This window comes from Bufo gargarizans, chromosome 5, assembly GCF_014858855.1.
Source record: "Bufo gargarizans isolate SCDJY-AF-19 chromosome 5, ASM1485885v1, whole genome shotgun sequence".
NCBI classification, from domain to species: Eukaryota; Metazoa; Chordata; class Amphibia; order Anura; family Bufonidae; genus Bufo; species Bufo gargarizans.
In genome coordinates this window covers 227,228,527-227,252,796 of record NC_058084.1, presented here as the reverse complement: position 1 = coordinate 227,252,796, position 24,270 = coordinate 227,228,527, and positions in this window count along the sequence as shown.

The window sequence follows — 24,270 nt, the reverse complement described above, 5'->3', positions numbered from 1 at the left end:
GAAACATCCTGTGATAGTTCCTGGACAGCATCCTATAGCCACTCTGCTCGTGCAACATCACTATGAACAGACAAAGAACCAAGGTTGTCTGTTCACTGAAGGAGCTCTAAGAGCGGCTGGACTGTGGATAGTTGGAGCTAAAAGATGTGTATCCAGATTCATATTTAAATGTGTTACCTGTCAGAAACTTTGTGGTATGTCACAGGCACCGAAGATGGCAAACCTCCCATATGACCGACTAAGTACGGATCCACCCTTCACTAATGTTGGCCTAGACGTGTTTGGTCCTTGGCCTGTTGTCCGGCAAACCAGGGGAGGCCGTTCGCACGGAAAACGTTGGGCGATTATGTTCACCTGTCTGTCAATCAGAGCTGTCCATATTGAAGTATTTGAATCTTTGGATACTACCTGTTTCATTAATGCTTTACGATGTTACATTGCCATTAGAGGACCTGTCAAACACATTCGTTCTGACCGAGGCACAAACTTTGTCGGAGCAGCGAGAGAACTACAACTCTTTTCCAACTTAGATGTTAACAACATAGAAAGCTACCTCAGTTAACGAGGATGCACTTGGACCTTCAACCCACCACACTCTTCACACATGGGAGGTGCTTGGGAGAGGATGATAGGCATCACATGGAGAATCCTTGACTGAATCTTCTTACAAGAAGGATTTTCAAAGTTGACTCATGAAAGCCTGACTACCTTCATGGCGGAAGTATCGGTTATCATAAATGCCAGACCGCTAACTCCGATTTCTAGCGATCCTGATGACCCAACAGTTCTCACACCCACCACACTGCTTACACAAAAGACTGAACAAATTTGTGCTCCACCAGGAGAATTTAATTCCAAAGATCTTTACAGGAATCGTTGGAGACAAGTACAGAGTCTCTCAAACTCGTTCTGGGATAAGTGGAAAAAGCAATACATTCCCATTCTTCAACCGAGGAGAAAGTGGCAAACCAGCAAGCCTAACCTCCAGTCCTAATGAAAGACTGCCAGTCATGAAGAAACGAGTGGCCGTTAGGTCTTGTGAGTAAGACATTCCCAAGTAAGGACGGAATTATACGCAAAGTAGAATTGAAAATACGGAGACAGGGAGAGACCAAATTGTTCGTCAGACCAGTAGGAGAACTCGTTCTACTGTTTACACCCAACGAATACAATAGTGACGTCGGTTGATGTCAAGCGGGGAGTGTTCTGTCCGTAGATGTAGATCCAGTTGTTTGTGTGTTTATCAGTCGACATTGCATTTTTACCTGTGTTGTAATTCATGTGCATTACATTGTGTGGTAACTACTGATGAGTTTATGTATTTCATTCAGCCTGTTTTTCTCTATGCATTATGGGAGTCCCAGGGCATTGTGGGTAGCTCCTGGTTCTTGCTAGTTTTGTGCTGGTAGAGCAAGCAGCCACCATCTTATGTCTCAGAAGCCAAACATTCTCACTGGTTTTTCTGCCCCATCTAGCCTGTTTTCAAGCAAAGTCAGTAAGAGCACTATCTTGTGACATTTACCATAGTTTATATATATTACTTGTTTCATAGCTCATTACTATCATTGTATTATCCCATGTACTGCATGTATAACAGATTATTATGTGTCTTATGCCATGTACCATGGATAATTATGTTCTAAATGCTACTGTTTTTTTATTCTGTAGTTTCACCTTTCCTGTCAATCTACTATCAATAAAGAGAACCTTAAAGCGGAACAGTCTATTTTCTCTCAGAGGACAAAAGGTTTAGCTACATGTTAGATTACACACCGTGCTAACGTGTATGAGGACAGTATAGTGGGTATGGTGTGGTAGGTTCGGAAGCATTCCTTCATGCAGAGGCCGGGTTTATCAGGGCAGATGTCGCACTGATAAATGGTGTCCGTTCGTATTCCCCTTTTGTAACAAACCAGACATCTTTTTTTGGTCTTGCCCCTTTTTGCTGTTTGTGGCATTTCACCAAGGAAATGTTGTCCTGGTACAACACTGGCACCATGACCTCCTAAAGAAATCGGGCCCTCCCCTTCCTGACTTTGGAAAATTAGGGCCTTGATTACCGCCTCTTGAAACTGAAGGAAAGTTCCTGTGTGGCCTGCAGTTCGATGTGAAATGTACACATTGTACATTGCCATCAGTACAATGTATACGGCCAGCCTTTTGTACCACACCTTAGTTTTACGCATGGCACTATAGGGCTTCAGAACTTGATCGGACAGACCAACCCCTCCCAGGATGCAGTCTGGCTTGTTGACAGGGGTAGTGGTACATTGCACTTGGGCAGGGGAACTGGTGTTGGTTTGAATGGTGGTTAGTACAAGGACATCCCTCTTGTCCTTGTTCTTAAACGCCAGCATGTTCTCATGGCAGAGAGCCTTACTGTTGCCTTTTTGGAGTAGTTGCCCTACCAGGGATCTAGGGAGCCCTCTCTTTTTTTTTTTTTTTTTCAGACTGTTCCTCAAGCCACAGTACCTCTGGCTTTTACGCACATAAATAGGGGGATGCTGCTGTAATATTTATCTACATAGAGGTGATAACCATTATCCAGCAGTGGGTGCAGTAAGTCCCACACAAACTTTCTAGTAATTCCTAGGACGTGGGGCATTCAGGGGGTTTTATCCGGGAATCTTTCCCCTCAGAAACCCGGAACTTGTAGGTGTACCCGGAGGTACTTTAAAACAGCTTGTACATTTATTTTCCGTACTGTGCCCGCTTGCTGGATAGGTACTGGCGAAACTTAAACCTTCCTTTTAATATGTACAAGGGACTTGTCTATGCTTTATTTTTCTGGGGTGAAAACCTCTGTAAATTTGGAGTCAAGGTGCTCCAGGAGGGGTCTTATTTTGAATAGATGGTCAAAATGTGGGTCATTTTGGGGTGGGGCACTGTGCATTATCATTATAATGTAGGAATTTCAAAATGGATTCAAATCTTGTACGGGACATGGCCATATTGTAAATTGGAGTGTGGTACAAGACATCTGAACTCCAATATTGTCTTGTTTCTGGTTTTGAGCAGTAAACTTCTGGGTGTACAAATTTGTTTGGGTCACCATCAAATTTAGGAGATCATCAAAGAAATTGATTTTGAAAAAATCTATTTCTGTGAAGCCCATGCAGTCAATTTGAATTCCAGAGTTTCCCACAAACTCTGGAAGTTAGGGCTCATAATCCTCAGTCGGTGTTATCCATAGGGGATCACAGGGGGGGGGGGTGGGCGGGGCGTCTCCTTGAGGGTCCCTCATCACCTGATGATGATGAAGGAGTGGAGGAATGTGTCATTCTCTTCTGCCTCACTTGCAGACTTTGTTTCAGAGGCAAGGATGGCGTATGCTTTTGCTGCAGAGTACATTCTCTGGGATGAATGGGACATTTTTATTTTTATTGGTGTATGTAAAGTGAAGCGTGTCAGGGGGTGTATGTAGTGATTTAACACGTGATGGGGCTTGTAATGAATTTAATTAAAATGTATGATAAAGAGAAAGAAAAGAGAAAAAGATAAGTGAAAGAATAAGATAAAAATTTAGAAAAAAAATGGCTCCAAAAAAAAAAAAAGGCACTAAACCTGAGCAGACGCAGTAAGTAATTGTGTAGGTTAAAAAAATCTAAACTAGTACTAACTAAAATTGACATATATACAGTACAGACCAAAAGTTTGGACACACCTTCTCATTCAAAGAGTTTTCTTTATTTTCATGACTATGAAAATTGTAGATTCACACTGAAGGCATCAAAACTATGAATTAATACATGTGGAATTATATACCTAACAAAACATATGTCATATTCTAGGTTCTTCAAAGTAGCCACCTTTTGCTTTGATTACTGCTTTGCACACTCTTGGCATTCTCTTGATGAGCTTCAAGAGGTAGTCACCTGAAATGGTCTTCCAACAGTCTTGAAGGATTCCCAGAGATGCTTAGCACTTGTTGGCCCTTTTGCCTTGACTCTGCGGTCCAGCTCACCCCAAACCATCTTGATTGGGTTCAGGTCCGGTGACTGTGGAGGCCAGGTCATCTGGCTCAGCACCCCATCACTCTCCTTCATGGTCAAATAGCCCTTACACAGCCTGGAGGTGTGTTTGGGGTCATTGTCCTGTTGAAAAATAAATGATGGTCCAACTCAACGCAAACCGGATGGAATAGCATGCCGCTGCAAGATGCTGTGGTAGCCATGCTGGTTCAGTATGCCTTCAATTTTGAATAAATCCCCAACAGTGTCACCAGCAAAGCACGCCCACTCCATCACACCTCCTCCTTCATGCTTCACGGTGGAAACCAGGCATGTAGAGTCCATCCGTTCACCTTTTCTGCGTCGCACAAAGACACGGTGGTTGGAACCAAAGATCTCAAATTTGGACTCATCAGACCAAAGCGCAGATTTCCACTGGTCTAATGTCTATTCCTTGTGTTCTTTAGCCCAAACAAGTCTCTTCTGCTTGTTGCCTGTCAGCAGTGGTTTCCTAGCAGATATTCTAACATGAAGGCCTGATTCACACAGTCTCCTCTTAACAGTTGTTCTAGAGATGTGTCTGCTGCTAGAACTCTGTGTGGCATTGACCTGGTCTCTAATCTGAGCTGCTGTTAACCTGCGATTTCTGAGGCTGGTGACTCAGATGCACTTATCCTCCGCAGGAGAGGTGACTCTTGGTCTTCCTTTCCTGGGGCGGTTCACATATGAGCCAGTTTCTTTGTAGCACTTGATGGTTTTTGTGACTGCACTTGGGGACACTTTCAAAGTTTTCCTAATTTTTCGGACTGACTGACCTTCATTTCTTAAAGTAATGAGGGCCACACGTTTTTCTTTACTTGGCTGCTTTTTCTTGCCATAATACAAATTCTAACAGTCTATTCAGTAGGACTATCAGCTGTGTATTCACCTGACTTCTCCACAATGCAACTGATGGTCCCAATCCCATTTATAAGGCAAGAAATCCCACTTATTAAACCTGACAGGGCACATCTGTGAAGTGAAAACCATTTCAGGTGACTACCTCTTGAAGCTCATCAAGAGAATGCCAAGAGTGTGCAAAGCAGTAATCAAAGCAAAAGGTGGTTACTTTGAAGAACCTAGAATGTGACATATTTTCAGTTGTTTTACACTTTTTTGTTATGTATATAATTCCACATGTGTTAATTCATAGTTTTGATGCCTTCAGTGTGAATCTACAATTTTTATAGTCATGAAAATAAAGAAAACTCTTTGAATGAGAAGGTGTGTCCAAACTTTGGTCTGTACTCTATATTCAGTGTTTATTCACACAGAAGGCAAAACAAAATAACTGTTTGCAGTGTTCGTGTATGTAATGTGTGTGTGTGTGTATATATATATATATATATATATATATATATCTGGCACACAAAAAAAACACAAGTGCTGATAAGCGCTCGCCAGTCACAGCTTGCTCACAAAAAAAGTGGTGCATAGCTGGAAAAGCCCCCAAAAAGCCAAATAAACCCAAAAAACAAACAAAAAAAGGCGGGGGGGGGGGGGGGGCAGGGGATTTGAAACAGCTGCAGATGAGCCAAAGACCACTACAGCTGTTTTTCTTTTTCTTCTTCTGAAAAGCACTGAATGGAAAGCACTGATCCACAAGTCCCAGCCGACAACGAGCAGCACAGAGGGCACAGGTCTTCTATGCAAGCAGTCACCAAGCTAGAATCGCTGCCTGTAGAGAGGCACCAATGGCTACATAGCGCTGCCATTGGCTGGAGCATTGTTCCAGCCAATTGCAGCGCTGGGAGGGGACATCATTGCCTGATGTCCCCTCCCTGACCTCGGAGGTGACATGGGCTGATGTAATCAACCCCAATCACCTCCATCCCAGCCACCAGCAGCACCACAGATTCGCTAATAGTAGTATAGAGATGCCATAGGCTGGAGCGTTGCTATAGCCAATCGCAGTGCTGGGAAGGGACACCTGTGTATGGTGTCTCATCACTGACCTAGGAGATGACATACACTGATGTCATCAGCTCCTCCCACCTCTAGCCAAGCCCCCCTGCAGCACAATACATTGCCGGCGCTGTGATGGGCTGGTCTCCACTAGCCAGCCAATCGCAGCAATTGGAGCTGCAGGGACGCAGAACAACTTCGGTTCTCCTTCATCTAACATGGCTGATTGCCGATTAGCGCAGCCAGCTCACTCCGGTCACCGTGCGATGCAATGTGGTGACCAGAGTAATCCATGACATACTATTACATCAAGATGCGGTAAGTCACCAACTTTCATGACGTAGTAGTATGTCATGTGTCGGGAAGGGGTTAACGGAATTAAACTCTGCTGGGTGTTTTCCTTTGCTAGAAGAAAATGAAGCATAAACGCAAATATGTTATTGCAAAAAATGGCACGCCTTTTTTAATGCAGTTTTTGCCACATCCAAAACTCAGTACAGCTGTGAGGTGTGGCATTGCAGTAATGGAAACTGATTTAACAAATAATTACAGTGTTGTGATACTATTGAAAAAAGGAAATACTTATCCTCACCATATACATGTGTTGACAAATCAGCCATGAATGTTTGAAGAAGACTTTCAGGAAATAATGTTGTACCAATGTGATCAAGGTAAGTCACATCTGAAAAAGAAGACAAAAATATTTTAAACACCTTGACTTGGATATCATGTGCTAAGGCCACTGGGGAAATTTACTAAACTTAAAGATGGTGTAAACTTAAACAAGATGTCAACACTTGCACCCCATTTATCACAGTAACTAATATTGGATGATAAAAGTGGTGTAGGGCAACAATTTTTTGTCTCTCAATATCATTATTGGTTGGTTTGCTGTGAGACAGAATTTTATTCCAGAATTGTGGTGCAATTTTGGCAAAATATGCTATGTATCTGGCCACACCTCTTTCACACAAACCTCCAGCTCCTGCTTGCTAAGTCCTGACCCTTTTTAAGCAAGATGGAGAATGTTGTAGACACCCTAGATGCACCAAATTGCATCACGCCACGTTTTAGTCAGATTCTAAGAGCAGACACATTAGTAAATCTGGGCCAATGTGTTCATATATGTTCACATGGATTATGTCTAGTGCTTATTCTTTATTAAATGGTGGACCTCTTTAGAAAACACCTTCATACTGGGCACTTCTCTCATTGATCTGTGGAACTTCCCCATTGTGCCTGGAGAAAGAGGGCCAAAGTATTTAGATGAAGTGGCATTACAACTAGTTAAAGGAGTTAGAGAACACCGACCAAAAAAGCACACTGACGCCTACTTTAAAAAAAATCGTAAATCTATATTGATACAATATTAATTAAAATACATATAACTAGTAGGACACCAATCCACAAAATGGATGCCATAATCAGGTGAGCGTCGTACATTTAGCATGGGGAAGTAGCATATATATGCATGAATAAATAGTACAAAAATGATACAAAAGTATATTCCACATAAAACATGATAATACAGACCCAAATACAGCACACACTTATTCCCCAACAAGTCTTTTGTGTTGCTTTCTCACGGGGATAACTCCATGAGAGTCCAAAGACTCCTTAAATACCCCTAGTATCCAATCATAATATAGCTAGAACAGCCGTATACATTTAACTTGTTAATGGATCACTAATACTGGGCTTCTATAAGAAGTCACTGGCATGAGGTCGTAGATACCATATTACACGTGACTAATGTGTCATGTGACATGCCCGTATGACACGCATATCTCGCGATGAAACGCATCGGAGTAAGGATCAGTAAGGCAGGATGCTGAAATCATTATCAATAGAGGCGTGGCATACATAGAAGCATGATGCTGCATATCCAATTATAATGCCTGTCATTGTGCAGTGCGCGCTTTCCGCGCACACCACGTGATGCAACTCGTCACCATGCTGATTAAGGCTCAAACATTATTGATAAAGTACAGATATTTCCTTTATATGGCATGGACATTGAGGAATGGGAGAACACCTGTAACCAATGCTTATGGTCCTTGGTGCAACATGTTATTGACCTGAATGCTAAAAACATTGAAACTTTGGAAATTGAAATTGATGAATTGGAAGAAAAATTAAACCAGACATTAATTTGGGAAACACAAATAACAAATGGAAAGCAAATAAATTTCATCGTGCTTTGGAAGATTACAAAAGTAATCTGTATAGCTAACGATATAAGAAGAATGTACTAAGATCTCGCACTAATTCCATATCATCATCTTCTATATCCACGGGAGCTGAGTTGAACGCTTCTATGCAGATGACTGGCTGATTTCACACCAGAAAAGGAAAAAGGGAAGAACGAACTTAACTCAAATATGGAAAACAAAAGGTGACCCCTGGGGGAATTTGATTGAGGACAATCTGCATTAAAAGTAATTAATTTATCTGGATAGGAGTTAGGGTACTGCCGGACCGCTGCTCCGTCCCCATCGTCTATAATGGCGATGGGGCGGAGCTCCGGCGCAGCATGGCGGTGCACGGTGAAAGGCCGCCGGACTAAAATTACTGCATGTCAGGCTTTTTAGTCCGGCGGCTTTCGCTGTGCTGCGCCGGAGCTCCGCCCCGTTCCCATTATAGTCAATGGGGACGGAGCGGCAGCACGGCGAAATAGCCGCAGGGCGGCTCCGACATGGTGAACAGCCTGTCGGATCCGTCCTGCCGCAAGTGTGAAAGTACCCTTAACCGCATCACAAGTATAAGTATTAAGTTTGAGTCGCTCCTTTTCCTGCAAGTAATTGATTCCTTTACAGCTGTGAAGGATTTAAACTTATTTGCGAGAAAAAAAAACATTTTTAAGAAAATGTTTAATCCCTTGACCTTTTTCACCTTAAGGACCAGGCCATTTTTTGCAAATCTCACATGTTTCACTTTATGACTTTTACTTATCCAAGCTATTCTGAGATTGTTTTCTCGTCACATAATGTACTTCATGACAGTGGTAAATTTGAGTCAAAATATTTCATTTTTATTTATAAAAAAAATAAAAAATTACCAAAAATTGGGAAAAATTCTCAATTTTCAAAATTTCTATTTCTCTACTTTTAAAATAGATAGTGATACCTCCTAAAATAGTTATTACTTTACATTTCCTATATGTCTACTTCATGTCTACTTCAAAATTTCAAAACCCGCTTTTTAAGGACCAGTTTAGGTCTGAAGTCACTTTTTGAGGCTTACATAACTACACCCTCCAAGGTATTCAAAATTGATTTTACAAACTTTCTTAACCCTTTAGGTGTTCCACAAGAATTAAAGGAAAATGTAGAAGAAAATTCTGAATGTAACTTTTTTGGCAGATTTTTCATTTTGATTCCATTTTTTTTCCTCTAACAAAGCAAGGGTTAACAGCCAAACAAAACTCAATATTTATTACCCTGATTAGCCTTACCAACTTGTGGTCATGGCTACGGCCAAGAGATATCCGAAGAACCTTAAGGAGAGAAACAAAGGGAACAACCTAACCCAGCTAGGCATGTCTTAGCTGACCTGACTAAATGGCTTGTTGTGTGCCCTAAGCCATGATCGTGGGTAGGCCTGTGAGTGGGCAAAAACCAAGCCAAGTAGGGTAGAAAAGGAACTCTAATGGCATGTGCAAACTAATCCCCAAGCCAACTGCAAGGTGTCAGGGATCTAGAGCGAAAAATTTGGGGTGTATGAGGCAAGGCCAGAAGGAGACCTGCAACCCATCTTGTGGATGACAAGGCCATAGACATGATTCTCAATATTGCGGATACTGCCCCAAAGCGGAATGAAGGACCGGGAATACATTGTGAAATGGATCATGAAAACCAACTGAACCTTGTAAAGTTTAGGTTCTAGTGCGAGTACTGGCAATGCCCCAGCCTCAGGAGATCGTGGGACCGAAACCTAACTGCCTAGACTATGCAGGGATGAGGGCCAAAAGAACTATGTAGATAGGAAGAGAATCCTTGAATAGTTCCCCAGACAACAGCTATCTGCTAGCCGTCGTCCGCGCATTGTTCTACTGTGTGCCCCTGAGAATTGTTTTAACGCCTGAGACGTGAAGACCGACCTACTATCCGAATCTTCTACTGTGAGGAAATGCTGAACCTTGTCCAAAACCTGATTTAACGTGGTTGTAGGGAGTCTGAGGTTAGTGCGACAAAAAGCTATGAGGCCATAATATACAAGATTCCGTCTATGCCCTCCCATGAGTGAAGGAATGCAATTGCAATGAAGCAACCGGCTAAAATGAATTCCTGGTCGTGGTAAAAAGGCACAGACAATCATTGGTTGGACCCCTGAAGCCATGGGGCCAAAGCAACCACCAGGGGCCCATGGGGCCGGGCAGCCGCCGGGGTGCAAACCTTAGAATTGAGGACGGCTGGGGAAAAGATCGGGACTTAACCCAACGGGTTTAGTAATCAACCGGGACTCGATAACCTAGAAAGACAATGACATGGGGTAAAGCTTCTTAATGAAATGAGGCTGAAATGAACCAGAAGTACTAATCTGTAAAATAGAAATGAACAAAAGAAAACTTCTGAAAGGTGCGCCATGGAAAATAGTATCAGATGGCCGTATGACCTACCAATTGTCGATGACAATTGTGAAATCCTCTAAGTCAAGAGCCACTGCAGAGAGCCCCTTATGGCGGGAGCCATGCGTGCAAGTCATTTATGGCGGGAGCCATGCGTGCGAGTCCCTTATGGCGGGAGCCATGCGTGCGAGTCCCATATGGCAGAAGCCATGCGTGCGAGACTCATATGGCTGAAGCCATGCGTGCGAGACTCATATGGCTGAAGCCATGCGTGCGAGACTCATATGGCAGAAGCCATGCGTGTGAGACTCATATGGCAGAAGCCATGCATGCGAGACTCATATGGCAGAAGCCATGCGTGCGAGACTCATATGGCATAAGCCATGCGTGCGAGACTCATATGGCATAAGCCATGCGTGTGAGACTCATATGGCAGAAGCCATGCGTGCGAGACGGAAAAAAGTATCAGGTGGCCGTGCGAACTACAAGTGTCGGTGCCAATCGTGAGGTCCTATAAGCGAACAGCCACTCGGGCGAGCCTCTTATGTTTTTTTTTAAACACTCATGCCGCACCAGAATGCCTTGGGGACTCGCATAACCATGACCCCCTCCAACAGCAAACCTGGGACACTAACCAGCCTACAACCATGTCGTACCACTAACAAACAAAACAAAACATGAAAAACAGTCAAGGGGCCCCCGAAGCCATGAGGCCGGATCGATCATAGGGCCCCCGACCAGAGGCCCCCAAAGCCAGAGGGATGACGTTGCGGTGACGATAAGTAATTAACCACTTCAGCCCCGCTAGGTGAAACCCCCTTCATGACCAGGCCACTTTTTACACTTCGGCACTACACTCCTTTCACCGTTTATCGCTCGGTCATGCAACTTACCACCCAAATGAATTTTACCTCCTTTTCTTCTCACTAATGGAGCTTTCATTTGGTGGTATTTTATTGCTGCTGACATTTTTACTTTTTTTGTTATTAATCAAAATGTAACGATTTTTTTGCAAAAAAATGACATTTTTCACTTTCAGCTGTGAAATTTTGCAAAAAAACCGACATCCATATATACATTTTTCGCTAAATTTATAGATCTACATGTCTTTGATAAAAAAAAATGTTTGGGCAAAAAAAAATGGTTTGGGTAAAAGTTATAGCATTTACAAACTATGGTACAAAAATGTGAATTTCCGCTTTTTGAAACGGCTCTGATTTTCTGAGCACCTGTCATGTTTCCTGAGGTTCTACAATGCCCAAACAGTAGAAAAACCCCACAAATGACCCCATTTCGGAAAGTAGACACCCTAAGGTATTCGCTGATGGGCATAGTGAGTTCATAGAACTTTTTATTTTTTGTCACAAGTTAGCGGAAAATGATGATGATTTTTTTTTTTTTCTTACAAAGTCTCATATTCCACTAACTTGCGACAAAAAATAAAAAATTCTAGGAACTCACCATGCCCCTCACAGAATACCTTGGGGTGTCTTCTTTCCAAAATGGGGTCACTTGTGGGGTAGTTATACTGCCCTGGCAATTTAGGGGTCCAAATGTGTGAGAAGAACTTTGCAATCAAAATGTGTAAGAAATGACCGGTGAAATCCGAAAGGTGCACTTTGGAATATGTGCCCCTTTGCCCACCTTGGCATCAAAAAAGTGTCACACATGTGGTATCGCCGTACTCAGGAGAAGTTGGGGAATGTGTTTTGGGGTGTCATTTTACATATACCCATGCTGGGTGAGAGAAATATCTTGGCAAAAGACAACTTTTCCCATTTTTTTATACAAAGTTGGCATTTGACCAAGATATTTTTCTCACCCAGCATGGGTATATGTAAAATGATACCCTAAAACACATTCCCCAACTTCTCCTGAGTACGGCGATACCAGATGTGTCGCACTTTTTTGCTGCCAAGGTGGGCAAAGGGGCACATATTCCAAAGTGCACCTTTCGGATTTTGCAGGGCATTTTTTACACATTTTGATTGCAAGGTACTTCTCACACATTTGGGCCCCTAAATTGCCAGGGCAGTATAACTACGCCACAAGTGACCCCATTTTGGAAAGAAGACACCCTAAGGTATTCCGTGAGGGGCATGGCGAGTTCCTAGAATTTTTTATTTTTTGTCACAAGTTAGCGGAAAATGATGATTTTGTTTTCTCTCTTTTTTCCTTACAAAGTCTCATATTCCACTAACTTGCGACAAAAAATAAAAAATTCTAGGAACTCGCCATGCCCCTCACGGAATACCTTGGGGTGTCTTCTTTCCAAAATGGGGTCACTTGTGGCGTAGTTTTACTGCCCTGGCAATTTAGGGGCCCATATGTGTGAGAAGTACTTTGCAATCAAAATCTGTAAAAAATGGCCTGCGAAATCCGAAAGGTGCACTTTGGAATATGTGCCCCTTTGCCCACCTTGGCATCAAAAAAGTGTCACACATCTGGTATCGCCGTACTCAGGAGAAGTTGGGGAATGTGTTTTGGGCTGTCATTTTACATATACTCATGCTGGGTGAGAGAAATATCTTGGCAAAAGACAACTTTTCCCATTTTTTTTATACAAAGTTGGCATTTGACCAAGATATTTTTCTCACCCAGCATGGGTATATGTAAAATGACACCCCAAAACACATTGCCCAACTTCTCCTGACACCCTCCTGACACCCCCCTGTCACTGATCACCCCCCCTGTAAGGCTCCATTCAGACGTCCGCATGATTTTTACGGATCCATGGATACATGGATCGGATCCGTAAAAATCATTCGGACGTCTTAATGGAGCCTGACAGGGGGGTGATCAATGACAGGGGGTGATCAGGGAGTGTATATGGGTGATCACCCGCCTGTCATTGATCACCCCCCTGTAAGGCTCCATTCAGACGTCCGCATGATTTTTACGGATCCATGGATACATGGATCGGATCCGTAAAAATCATGCGGACGTCTGAATGGAGCCTGACAGGGCGGTGATCAATGACAGGGGGTGATCAGGGAGTGTATATGGGTGATCACCCGCCTGTCATTGATCACCCCCCTGTAAGGCTCCATTCAGACGTCCGCATGATTTTTACGGATCCATGGATACATGGATCGGATCCGTAAAAATCATGCGGACGTCTGAACGGAGCCTGACAGGAGGGTGATCAATGACAGGGGGGTGATCAGGGAGTTTATATGGGGTGATCAGGGGTTTATAAGGGGTTAATAAGTGACGGGGGGGGGTGTAGTGTAGTGTGGTGTTTGGTGGGACTGTACTGACCTACCTGAGTCCTCTGGTGGTCGATCCTAACAAAAGGGACCACCAGAGGACCAGGTAGGAGGTATATTAGACGCTGTTATGAAAACAGCGTCTAATATACCTGTTAGGGGTTAAAAAATTCGGATCTCCAGCCTGCCAGCGAGCGATCGCCGCTGGCAGGCTGGAGATCCACTCGCTTACCTTCCGTTCCTGTGCGCGCGCGTTCACAGGAAATCTCGCGTCTCGCGAGAAGACGCGTATATGCGTCCAGGAGGAATAAAGCAACCACCTCCAGGACGCATATACGCGTACAGCGGTCGGGAGGTGGTTAAAACGTAAGCCGGACCTGATAGGATATGCAGAGGCTTGAATGATTGGATTGGCTAGAAGGTGGCCTAAGGAACATAACTGCCAACAGGCGCTGAAAATATAGACATTAGAAATCCGAAGCACGTGCACACATAAAACACTAACCACCGCGAACCATAAAACGTAAACATGAAATTGAAAAAGAGATGGGAGAAAAACAAGAGCCTGAGGCAGTGAAGTGAGCCTGAGAAGTCTCTTATCGTGACAAAGAAATGAACAGCTTGTGAAAACATAGCAGGAAACCTACTCCTATTGGCCGACTGACCTCCGCTGAGGAGCTGTTTGGTGAACTGGGGCAGGAGACCAATCTGAGTGAATACAAACCAGAAGTAACAGGAGACCAGTCTGAGTGAATATGAACCATTGGCGGATCCAGGGGGGGGCAACAGGGCAATTGCCCCCCCGAGAATCCCCCGCCGCGACGGGTCTCACTCTGTCTACTAAGTGTACTCAGTGGGGTCAGGCAGGGTGTGGAGACGGGACTAGTCTCAGTCTCACAATAAGAGTTAAACTTCAGTAGTGCCAGGTGTAGCGCTGCGCTGCGCAGGATGCAGGCAGGTCTGACTCTGGCTCTGGAGGCCAGAGCGGCTGCGGGCAGCGCCGGCACTGCAGTGTTAACTGTTGTAAAGCAAAGCGTTCCCCAGCCCGCCCCTAACGTTACGTCACTACTCACTTAGTCAGGCAAGCGGCAGCGCCTGCTCCTCCTCGCTCCTCCTCGCTCCTCCTGCTTCATTAATAAAGTGGGAGGAGCTGGCGAGTGACGTCACGTGCGTGCCTGTTACGCTCTGCGGCAACGGCCAGCCGCTGCCGCCAGTTTAGTCTAGGTTTGTGAATTGATGAGTACAGTAGTGAGTGACTTGACTGTGAGGAGGAGTCAGTCACTTAAGTACTGTTCACTTGAGTCGAGACTGAGACTACTTCACTAGTCCTACTTGAGTAGATTAGAAGACAGAGACAGACTAGTACCGGCAGTATTAGTAAGTAGTGATGAGTATTATATTATGTGTGTAAAAAATGTAATAATTCAAAAGGGTCAGCATCAGTGAAATTAAAAGCCTTAGGGTAGGCTACTTTCACACTGTGACTAGCGTTAGTGTCATCCGGCAGGCAGTTCCGTCGTCGGAGCTGCCTGCCGGATCCGACGATCAGTGTGACAACTGACAGCATTTGTAGACGATCCAGGTGCGGATCTTTTTACAAATGCATTGTAAGAACGGATTCGTCTCTCCGCTTGTCATGCGGATGGACGGATCCGTCTTGCAGTCTTTCTGGCCGGACATAATACAGCAGCATGCTTCTGTATTATGTCCGGTCAAAACGCCTGACAGTGACGGAACAGAAGGCATACTGATGCAAACTGAACGGATTTCTATCCATTCAGAATGCATGGGGATATGCCTGATTATTTCTTTTCCAGCATAAAGCCCTTTTGACGGAACTCTATGCCGGAAAAGAATAATGCTAGTGTGAATGTACCCTTACCCTTCAGACAGAGGACACTCAGGACAGTGGGTGTGTGTGAAAAATAGTGCTGACCATGCCATGCCCCAGCCCAGACAAGAGGAGATGGCACAGGACAGGTTGATAATGTAACCTCCCTAGTTAGTTAGAATAAGGGTCCATTCACATGTCCATGTGTGTTTTAGGTATACGTGGATCCGCAATACACGGACATCGGCGATGTGCGTTCCGCATTTTGCGGACCGCACATCGCTGGCACTTAATAGAAAATGCCTATTCTTGTCCGCAATTGCGGACAAGACTAGGACATGTTCTATTTTTTGGGGATCGGAATTGCAGACCAGGAAGTGTGGATCCGCAATTCCGGATACAGGCAGCACATCGTGCTGCCCCATAGAAATGAATGGGTCCGCAATTCCATTCCGCAAAATGAGGAACAAAATTGCGGACGTGTAAAAGGACCCTTAAAGGGGTTCTGCACTTTGTTTAAACTGATGATCTATCCTCTGGAAACAGTCTGTTCTGTAAGCAACACATTATTTTCTGTCCGCCCCCACAAAACAATCTGAAAGTGCCCCTCCCGAGACCAGGCTCTGGATCCGCCATTGATATGAACCAGGATTAAAGAACCAGAGCGGTGGGTGCAGACTGCCCCGGTGAGACTATTGAGTAAAACCATGATGTAGCAACAGGAGAATGCAGCTTTGAGTGGAAGCAGAGTACAACACATGATGTATCAACAAATGGGTGAATGGAGCTTTGGATGTGAGTGGTACCTAAAAAACATGGTATGGGCGCAGCATGAAAAGCATGGTATAAGCAGACGTATGAATGCAATTTGAAAGTGAGCAGAGTATTGACGTAATGCGAAAGCAGACACGTGAACGCAGCTCTAGTAGTGAGTGGAGTATAGGACAAGATGTAAAAGCCGACATGTGGACGCAGCTTTGGATGTGAACGGAATATTAACTTGATTTGACAGCAGACATGGAAAGCGGCTTTGGTGAGTGGGGTATACGACCAGGTGTAGCAGTAGAAGTGTGAACACAACTCTGGGTATAAGCAGAGCATGAAATTTGGTATAACAGCAGCTCTGGTTGTGAACGGAGCATAACATAGATGTAACAGCGACATGAATGCAGTTCTTGAAATGGGCCTGGAAAGAACCTGTAGTAGTATAGACTGAACGCAGCTCTGGGTGCGAGTAGAGTAAACCCGATATACCGATAGAGTGGGGTATGGCAGAGACTTATTCTAACAACAAAACATGACATATAGCGTAGTGTCAGCAGCGGCTGAACCTGACGGTCCAATTGTCACCCAACATTTAGCTTGTCCTGGGCAATCCAGGTAACAAGACAAATGACATAGCATGGTATCTGCAGTAGCTGAACCTGGGCGATCCAGGTGACATACAACATTTAACGTGGCCTGGACGATCCAGGTGACATACAACATTTAACGTGGCCTGGACGATCCAGGTGACATTTAACGTGGCCTGGGCGATCCAGGTGACAACATTTAACAAGGCCTGGACGATCCAGGTGACATACAACATTTAACTCGGTCTGAACGATCCAGGTGACATACAACATTTAACGTGGCCTGGACGATCCAGGTGACATACAACATTTAACGTGGCCTGGATGATCCAGGTGACAACATTTAACGTGGCCTGGGCGATCCAGGTGATATACAACATTTAACGTGGCCTGGAGGATCCAGGTGACATACAACATTTAACGTGGCCTGGGCGATCCAGGTGACAACATTTAACTCGGCCTGGACGATCCAGGTGACATACAACATTTAACTTGGCCTGGGCGATCCAGGTAACACATAACATGTAACTCGGCCTGGGCGATCCAGGTAACACATAACATGTAACTCGGCCTGGGTGATCCAGGTAACAAGACAAATGACATAGCTGGTATCTGCAGTGGCTGAACCTGGGCGATCCAGGTGACATACAACATTTAACTCAGCCTGAGCGATCCAGGTAACAAGACAAAAACATATAGTATCAGCCATGGCTGAACCTGGACGGACAAGGTAACATGCGGCCTGTGCACCTGAGAACACACGCCTGTGAGTGAGGCTGTGGCTCGTATATGAAGAGCCTCCGCCCCTCCCACAAATGCAGGCTGACTAATCAGCCTTACCAACTTGTTAAGTTGAAATCGCAATTCGATTATTATAACTTGAATTAATTGAATTGCGATTTTCACTTAGCATAAAAGACGAAGTTAAAGTTAGAGCAATATTAAGAATATACAGTACAGACCAAAAGTTTGGATGCACCTTCTCATTCAAAGAGTTTTCTTTATTTTCATGACTATGAAAATTGTAGATTCACACTGAAGGCATCAAAACTATAAATTAACACATGTGGAATTATATACCTAACAAAAAAGTGTGAAACAACTGAAAATATGTTATATTCTATGTTCTTCAAAGTAGCCACCTTTTGCTTTGATTACTGCTTTGCACACTCTTGGCATTCTCTTGTTGAGCTTCAAGAGGTAGTCACCTGAAATGGTTTTCACTTCGCAGGTGTGCCCTGTCAGGTTTAATAAGTGGGATTTCTTGCCTTATAAATGGGGTTGGGACCATCAGTTGCATTGTGGAGAAGTCAGGTGGATACACAGCTGATACTCCTACTGAATAGACTGTTAGAATTCTTATTATGGCAAGAAAAAAGCAGCTAAGTAAAGAAAAACGAGTGGCCATCATTACTTTAAGAAATAAAGGTCAGTCAGTCCGAAAAATTAGGGAAACTTTGAAAGTGTCCCCAAGTGCAGTCACAAAAACCATCAAGCGCTACAAAGAAAATGGCTCACATGTGGACCGCCCCAGGAAAGGAAGACCAAGAGTCACCTATGCTGCGGAGGATAACTTCATCCGAGTCACCAGCCTCAGAAATCGCAGGTTAACAGCAGCTCAGATTAGAGACCAGGTCAATGCCACACAGAGTTCTAGCAGCAGACACTGAAGGGTTAAACAGAATTAGCTGTATAATCTGTATGAAGGACAAGAGGTTGGGTGACATCATATTGAAGGGTGACTATGTATACATTTACCTCCTGTCTTTATAAGGAAAAGTTTCTAGTCAGCATTATTGTAATGAGAGCTGCAGATATTCTTGTATGTATGCTTGAAAGTATATAAGGCCCTGTACGACAAACAATAAATAGAACTGTTACTGACGTCATTCTGCATTTGTCACTGACACGTTCTCCGGGCCTGTCTTCGGGGACAAAGAAAGGAATCAAGGTGCATGGAGAAGGATAATACTCTTTCAGTTGGGAGCTCGTCCATGGAATAGAAATAAAGGAATTCGGTAAGTAACGGAACATTCCTGTCTAACGACTGGGAACATTCCGATGCTTTCCGTAAAATTTTCTGTTGCTTCTATTTTGAATCCGCTTTAGACACTCTGAAAGATAGATTATTGGAAGCTATCTTTAGGCAAGATAGAATATTGGGAGCCACCTTTAGGGAAGGTAGAATGATTGGAAGCTATCTTTAGGCAAGATAGTGTCTGTCTTTAAGGAAGATAGACTGTAAATAGACTCCTGGCCAGGTCACACAGATACTTTAGGGAAGTATTTTATAGCTATATCTTTTAGGGAAGGATATACAAGAGGTAGTCTTTTGGGAAAACTTCATATAGTGTCTGCACCTTGATTTCTCTTGTCACCCCCTGTCTGTTGCTTCTTTTCTGTCGCTTTCTTATGCTTTCTGTTATGTTCTGATGTTATAAAGCATTAAGTAATTTTATGCTGAAGGTAAGCAGCAATTGATACTGTGACAAATGTCCTTGATGACCTTCTAACCCAGCAACTGGTGTATGCAAGTAACTATTTTAAGAGATTATACTACCTGACAATTGTGCAGGACGTTGTGCATAGATTCTGTACGGCTAGTCCTGGGGTAATTTTACTCTTCCTCCATCTCAATTAAGTTATATGACATGGGTGCACAGCAAGGAAAGGTCTCTCCACCCCCTTCGAATGTAGGTGAAACTTGTAGGGATTATGTAGCCCGGGTCTGTGGGACTGATTATTGTTTAGTTACTCCCTGGGTTGATAATCTGGCAGTATGGACAGAGTGAATGAGGAGTATGAATTTGTTCCCTCAGGAAGGGGCTAATGACACCTTCCATATGGATATGGTGAAAAGGATTATGTTTGGATGACACTGAAGCTTACCCATATTATGGTCCAGACCCTCAGTGGGACATGCAGTGTATGCAGTAAGGAGGGGAAAATTAGCTTACTTATGCACCATAATGGTATGATAGACCAAATAAAGAGGTTCACATGCAGTAGGCAGGGAACCAGGAGGGATATATATAATGAAACATGGGTTAGATAAAGAATTGACAAGGAGTTCACTCCAGAAGCCCCCTCCTCCCTATTTAGGAAATATCCCACAGATATCTCATTCCCTTCCAAAAGACGTCTTAAATTAAAAAGTCAGTACTTAAATTGGCTCAAAAGGGAAAAAGATAGGAAGAGAAGAGCTGACACTCTAGAGTCATTTTACAGTACACACTTCTTCTTCAAAGCATCTGTTGGGTGATAGTTCAGACGCTTCCCACAGCTCCCTGCCCCCCCTTCTCCTCATGTTCATTACATACACAAGGCTTTGAGTGACAGCAGTAAAGGGAGGGGGAGGGCTCCTGAGTTAAAAATGCAGTTTCTGACAGTTTGGGATAGACCAGTTGTTGTCCTGGAAATACGAGAACATGTAGACTACAATTCACACATTTCTAACACTAGAGATGTCATTTCTCCCATGCGCCTTAGATCACAAAAAATGTTTTCCCAAACCTGAACATATACCTCCTCATGATGAGTACAGTGACCTTGAGGAACGGTTCACTTTTATGACTATAGGGGTCATCTTGTTAAAGGGACCTATTGAAGTAGTTGATATTAATGTGATTGTTATTATACCTATAGCCCCTGTGGTCCCAGACGTACCATCTCTGCTATCCGCTATTCCTGCCCATGCAGAGTTTTTCTCTGTTATTGATTTGATGAATGCATTTTTTTTCTGTCCCAGTTGACAAGGAGACACGGCCACTTTTTGCTTCTACATTTAAATTTCACCAGTATGCTTGGTGTGGAATGCCTCAGGCCTATGTAGACTCCCCAGTAGTCTACTCCATAGTCCTCCAAATTACACTGCGCCCTTGGACTGCCCCTCATGGTTCTGTCCTTCTACAATATGTGGACGATCTCCTCATATGTAGTTCTACTCGGGAGGCCTGCCAGGCAGACTGTGTTAGTTTGCTACTGTGGTTATGTGACACATTACAATGGTGTATGGAAAGAGTTGAGTATTTGGGCTTTGTTCTCAGTAAAGGTGAGAGGAGAATCAGCCATGCCAGAATTACCGCCATACTGGGTCTGCCCCGCCCACAAACCAAGAAAGACATGTTGACCTTTCTTGGCATGATTGGTTACTGCCGCCAATGGATTGCTGATTGTTCCTACTATGATGATATTCTGAGACAAGCCACTAATACTGAGATGCCTGACTCCATTAAATGGTCTGATGACATGTTACAAGCTTTTAGTCATTTGAAATGTGCAATGGTTTCAAGTCCTGGTTTGGGCCTACCCGACTATGGCGTAATGTTTCACTTATTTGCCAGGGACAATTGTAAAACCATGGCAGGAGTCCTGGCGCAGGATCATGGAGGTAAATTCCACCCTGTTGCTTTTTTTCCTAAAAGGGGTTCCCGTACAGGTTTAGGGCATGCCTGCGTGTCTCAGGAGTTTGGCAGCTTGTTGTCACGGACGGTGTACAGGAAACAAGGCAAAGCAACATGCATAAATGACTCGCTGGATCCAAAAGCTAAGGAACCGAAGGGAGACCCCTGCAGAAGACCTGGCACTTTCCCTGGCTGCTCAGCCTATGCAAAGATCCGAATGGTGGAAGCTTGCATATCCACGTACCTTGACTATATAACCCCTGAGCACCCTACAATAGTGAGGGGACACGACCACCGGCTTCCTACACAAGATACGGAGGGAGTCAGTGTCACCTGGGATCCAGCAAACAGAAAATAACAGATAAATGTTCAACACTTAGCTTTGTAGCAGACAGGAGAACAAGATCAGCATGCACACACACTCCAGGAAGAAGTATAAGCTGCCCAAAAAAGCATTCTGGGGAGGAATTTAAAGGGAAGCAATTAGTCCAACACATGACAGCTGAGAGAGGCTAACGAGATGAGGAACTGAATACCACAACAAAGAAACTCAAGGGGGAGGTTCTGAAAGGCCTCTGTCAGAGCTTTTCAGCTGTCTGGTTGTGACAGTACCCCTCCCTCTACAAGTGGACTTCTCAGGATGGGACCTATGGAAAGCCCTGATGAGACGAGAGGCCTTAATGTCCGTCACTGGGACCCACATCCTCTCCTGAGGACCATACCCCTCCCAATGAACAAGGTACTGGTGAGAACCGTGGACAAGACGAGAATCCACAATCCTAGAGACCTGAAATTCAAGATTCCCATCAACCATAATCGGAGGAGGAGGCAAAGGCGAGGGTACAATGGGTTGAACATAAGGTTTCAATAAGGACTTATGAAAAACATTATGGATCTTCCAAGTCTGAGGAACATCAAGACGGTATGCAACAGGATTGATGACAGACAGGATTTTGTAAGGCCCAATAAACCTAGGACCCAACTTCCAGGAGGGTATCTTCAATTTGATATTCTTGGTAGACAACCACACCAGATCACCAACATTCAGGTCCGGACCAAGCACACGTCTCTTATCTGCCACACGCTTATATCTCTCACTCATGCTCTTTAGATTATCTTGAATCTTTTGTCAAATAGATGACAAAGACGAGGAGAATCTGTCCTCATCAGGTAAACCAGAAGACCCCTCTCCCGAGAAAGTCCCAAACTGTGGATGAAACCCATATGCACCAAAAAATGGTGACTTATCAGAGGACTCCTGACGACGGTTATTTAAAGCAAACTCAGCAAGGGACAAAAAAGAACACCAATCCTCTTGATTCTCCGCCACAAAACAGCGCAGATATGTCTCCAGATTCTGATTGACGCGCTCTGTCTGGCCATTCGACTGCGGGTGGAAAGCAGAAGAGAATGACAACCGAACCCCCAAGCGAGAACAGAAAGCCTTCCAGAATCTGGAAACAAACTGCGTGCCCCTATCAGAGACTATGTCTGAAGGAATACCGTGCAATTTGACAATGTGATCAATAAATGCCTGCGCCAGCGTCTTAGCATTGGGCAAACCAGGAAAAGGGATGAAATGCACCATTTTGCTAAAACGGTCTACCACCACCAGAATCACAGTCTTCCCCGAGGAACGAGGCAGGTCCGTTATGAAGTCCATGGACAGATGTGTCTAAGGACGGGAAGGAATGGGTAAGGGAAGGAGAGGACCTGATGGCCGTGAATGAGGGACTTTGGCACGAGCGCAAGTCTCGCAGGCTGCCACAAAACCCTCAACCGACTTACGAAGCGCAGGCCACCAGAATCTCCGAGTGATGAGATCCAGTGTGGCTCTTACCCCCGGGTGCCCAGCAAGGACCGTATCGTGGTGTTCTTTAAAAATCTTGTGTCTTAAAGTGAGAGGCACAAACAACCTCCCAGGAGGACAAAGATCAGGAGCCTCTGATTGGGCTGCCTGCACCTCTGCCTCCAATTCAGGAAAAAGAGCAGAGACCACCACACCTTCAGCCAAAATGGGACCCGGGTCTTCAAAATTCCCGCCTCCCGGAAAACAACGTGACAGGGCATCTGCCTTCACATTCTTAACTCCAGGGCGGAACGTGACAACAAAATTAAACCTAGAAAAGAACAAAGACCATCTGGCCTGTCTCGGGTTCAGACGCTTGGCTGACTCCAAGTAGGCCAGATTTTTATGGTCAGTAAATACGGTAATAGGGTGTCTGGCTCCCTCTAGCCAATGGCGCCATTCCTCAAAAGCCAACTTGATGGCCAACAATTCCCTATCTCCCACATCGTAATTTCTCTCTGCGGAGGAGAGTTTTCTTGAGAAAAAGGCACACGGTCGCCAATTGGCAGGAGAGGAACCCTGACACAAGACCGCCCCCACACCCACCTCAGAAGCATCAACCTCAACTATGAAGGGTAAAGAAACATCAGGTTGCACCAAGATGGGAGCGGAAGCAAAACTCTCCTTGATATCAGAAAAAGCCTTACGCGCCTCTACTGACCAAGAAGAAAAATCTACCCCCTTTCTGGTCATATCAGTGAGTGTTTTAACAATAGAAGAATAATTCAAAATGAACTTCCTGTAATAATTGGCAAAGCCCAAAAAACGCATCAGCGCCTTCTGATTCTCAGGAAGCTCCCACTCAAGCACAGCGCGGACCTTCTCGGGGTCCATGCGAAAACCAGAAGCGGAGAGAAGAAACCCCAGAAATTGAATTTCTGGAACCGCAAACACACATTTTTCCAGTTTTGCATATAATTTATTCTCCCGCAGGATGAGCAAGACCTGACGTAAATGTTCCTTATGAGTTTTGAAATCGGGAGAAAAAATCAAAATGTCATCCAAATACACCAATACAAATTTTCCCATCAAATGATAAAAAATGCTGTTCACAAAATGCTGAAAAACGGCTGGGGCATTCATCAAACCAAAAGGCATAACCAAATTTTCAAAATGGCCCTCAGGGGTATTGAAGGCCGTCTTCCATTCGTCCCCTTCTCTGACC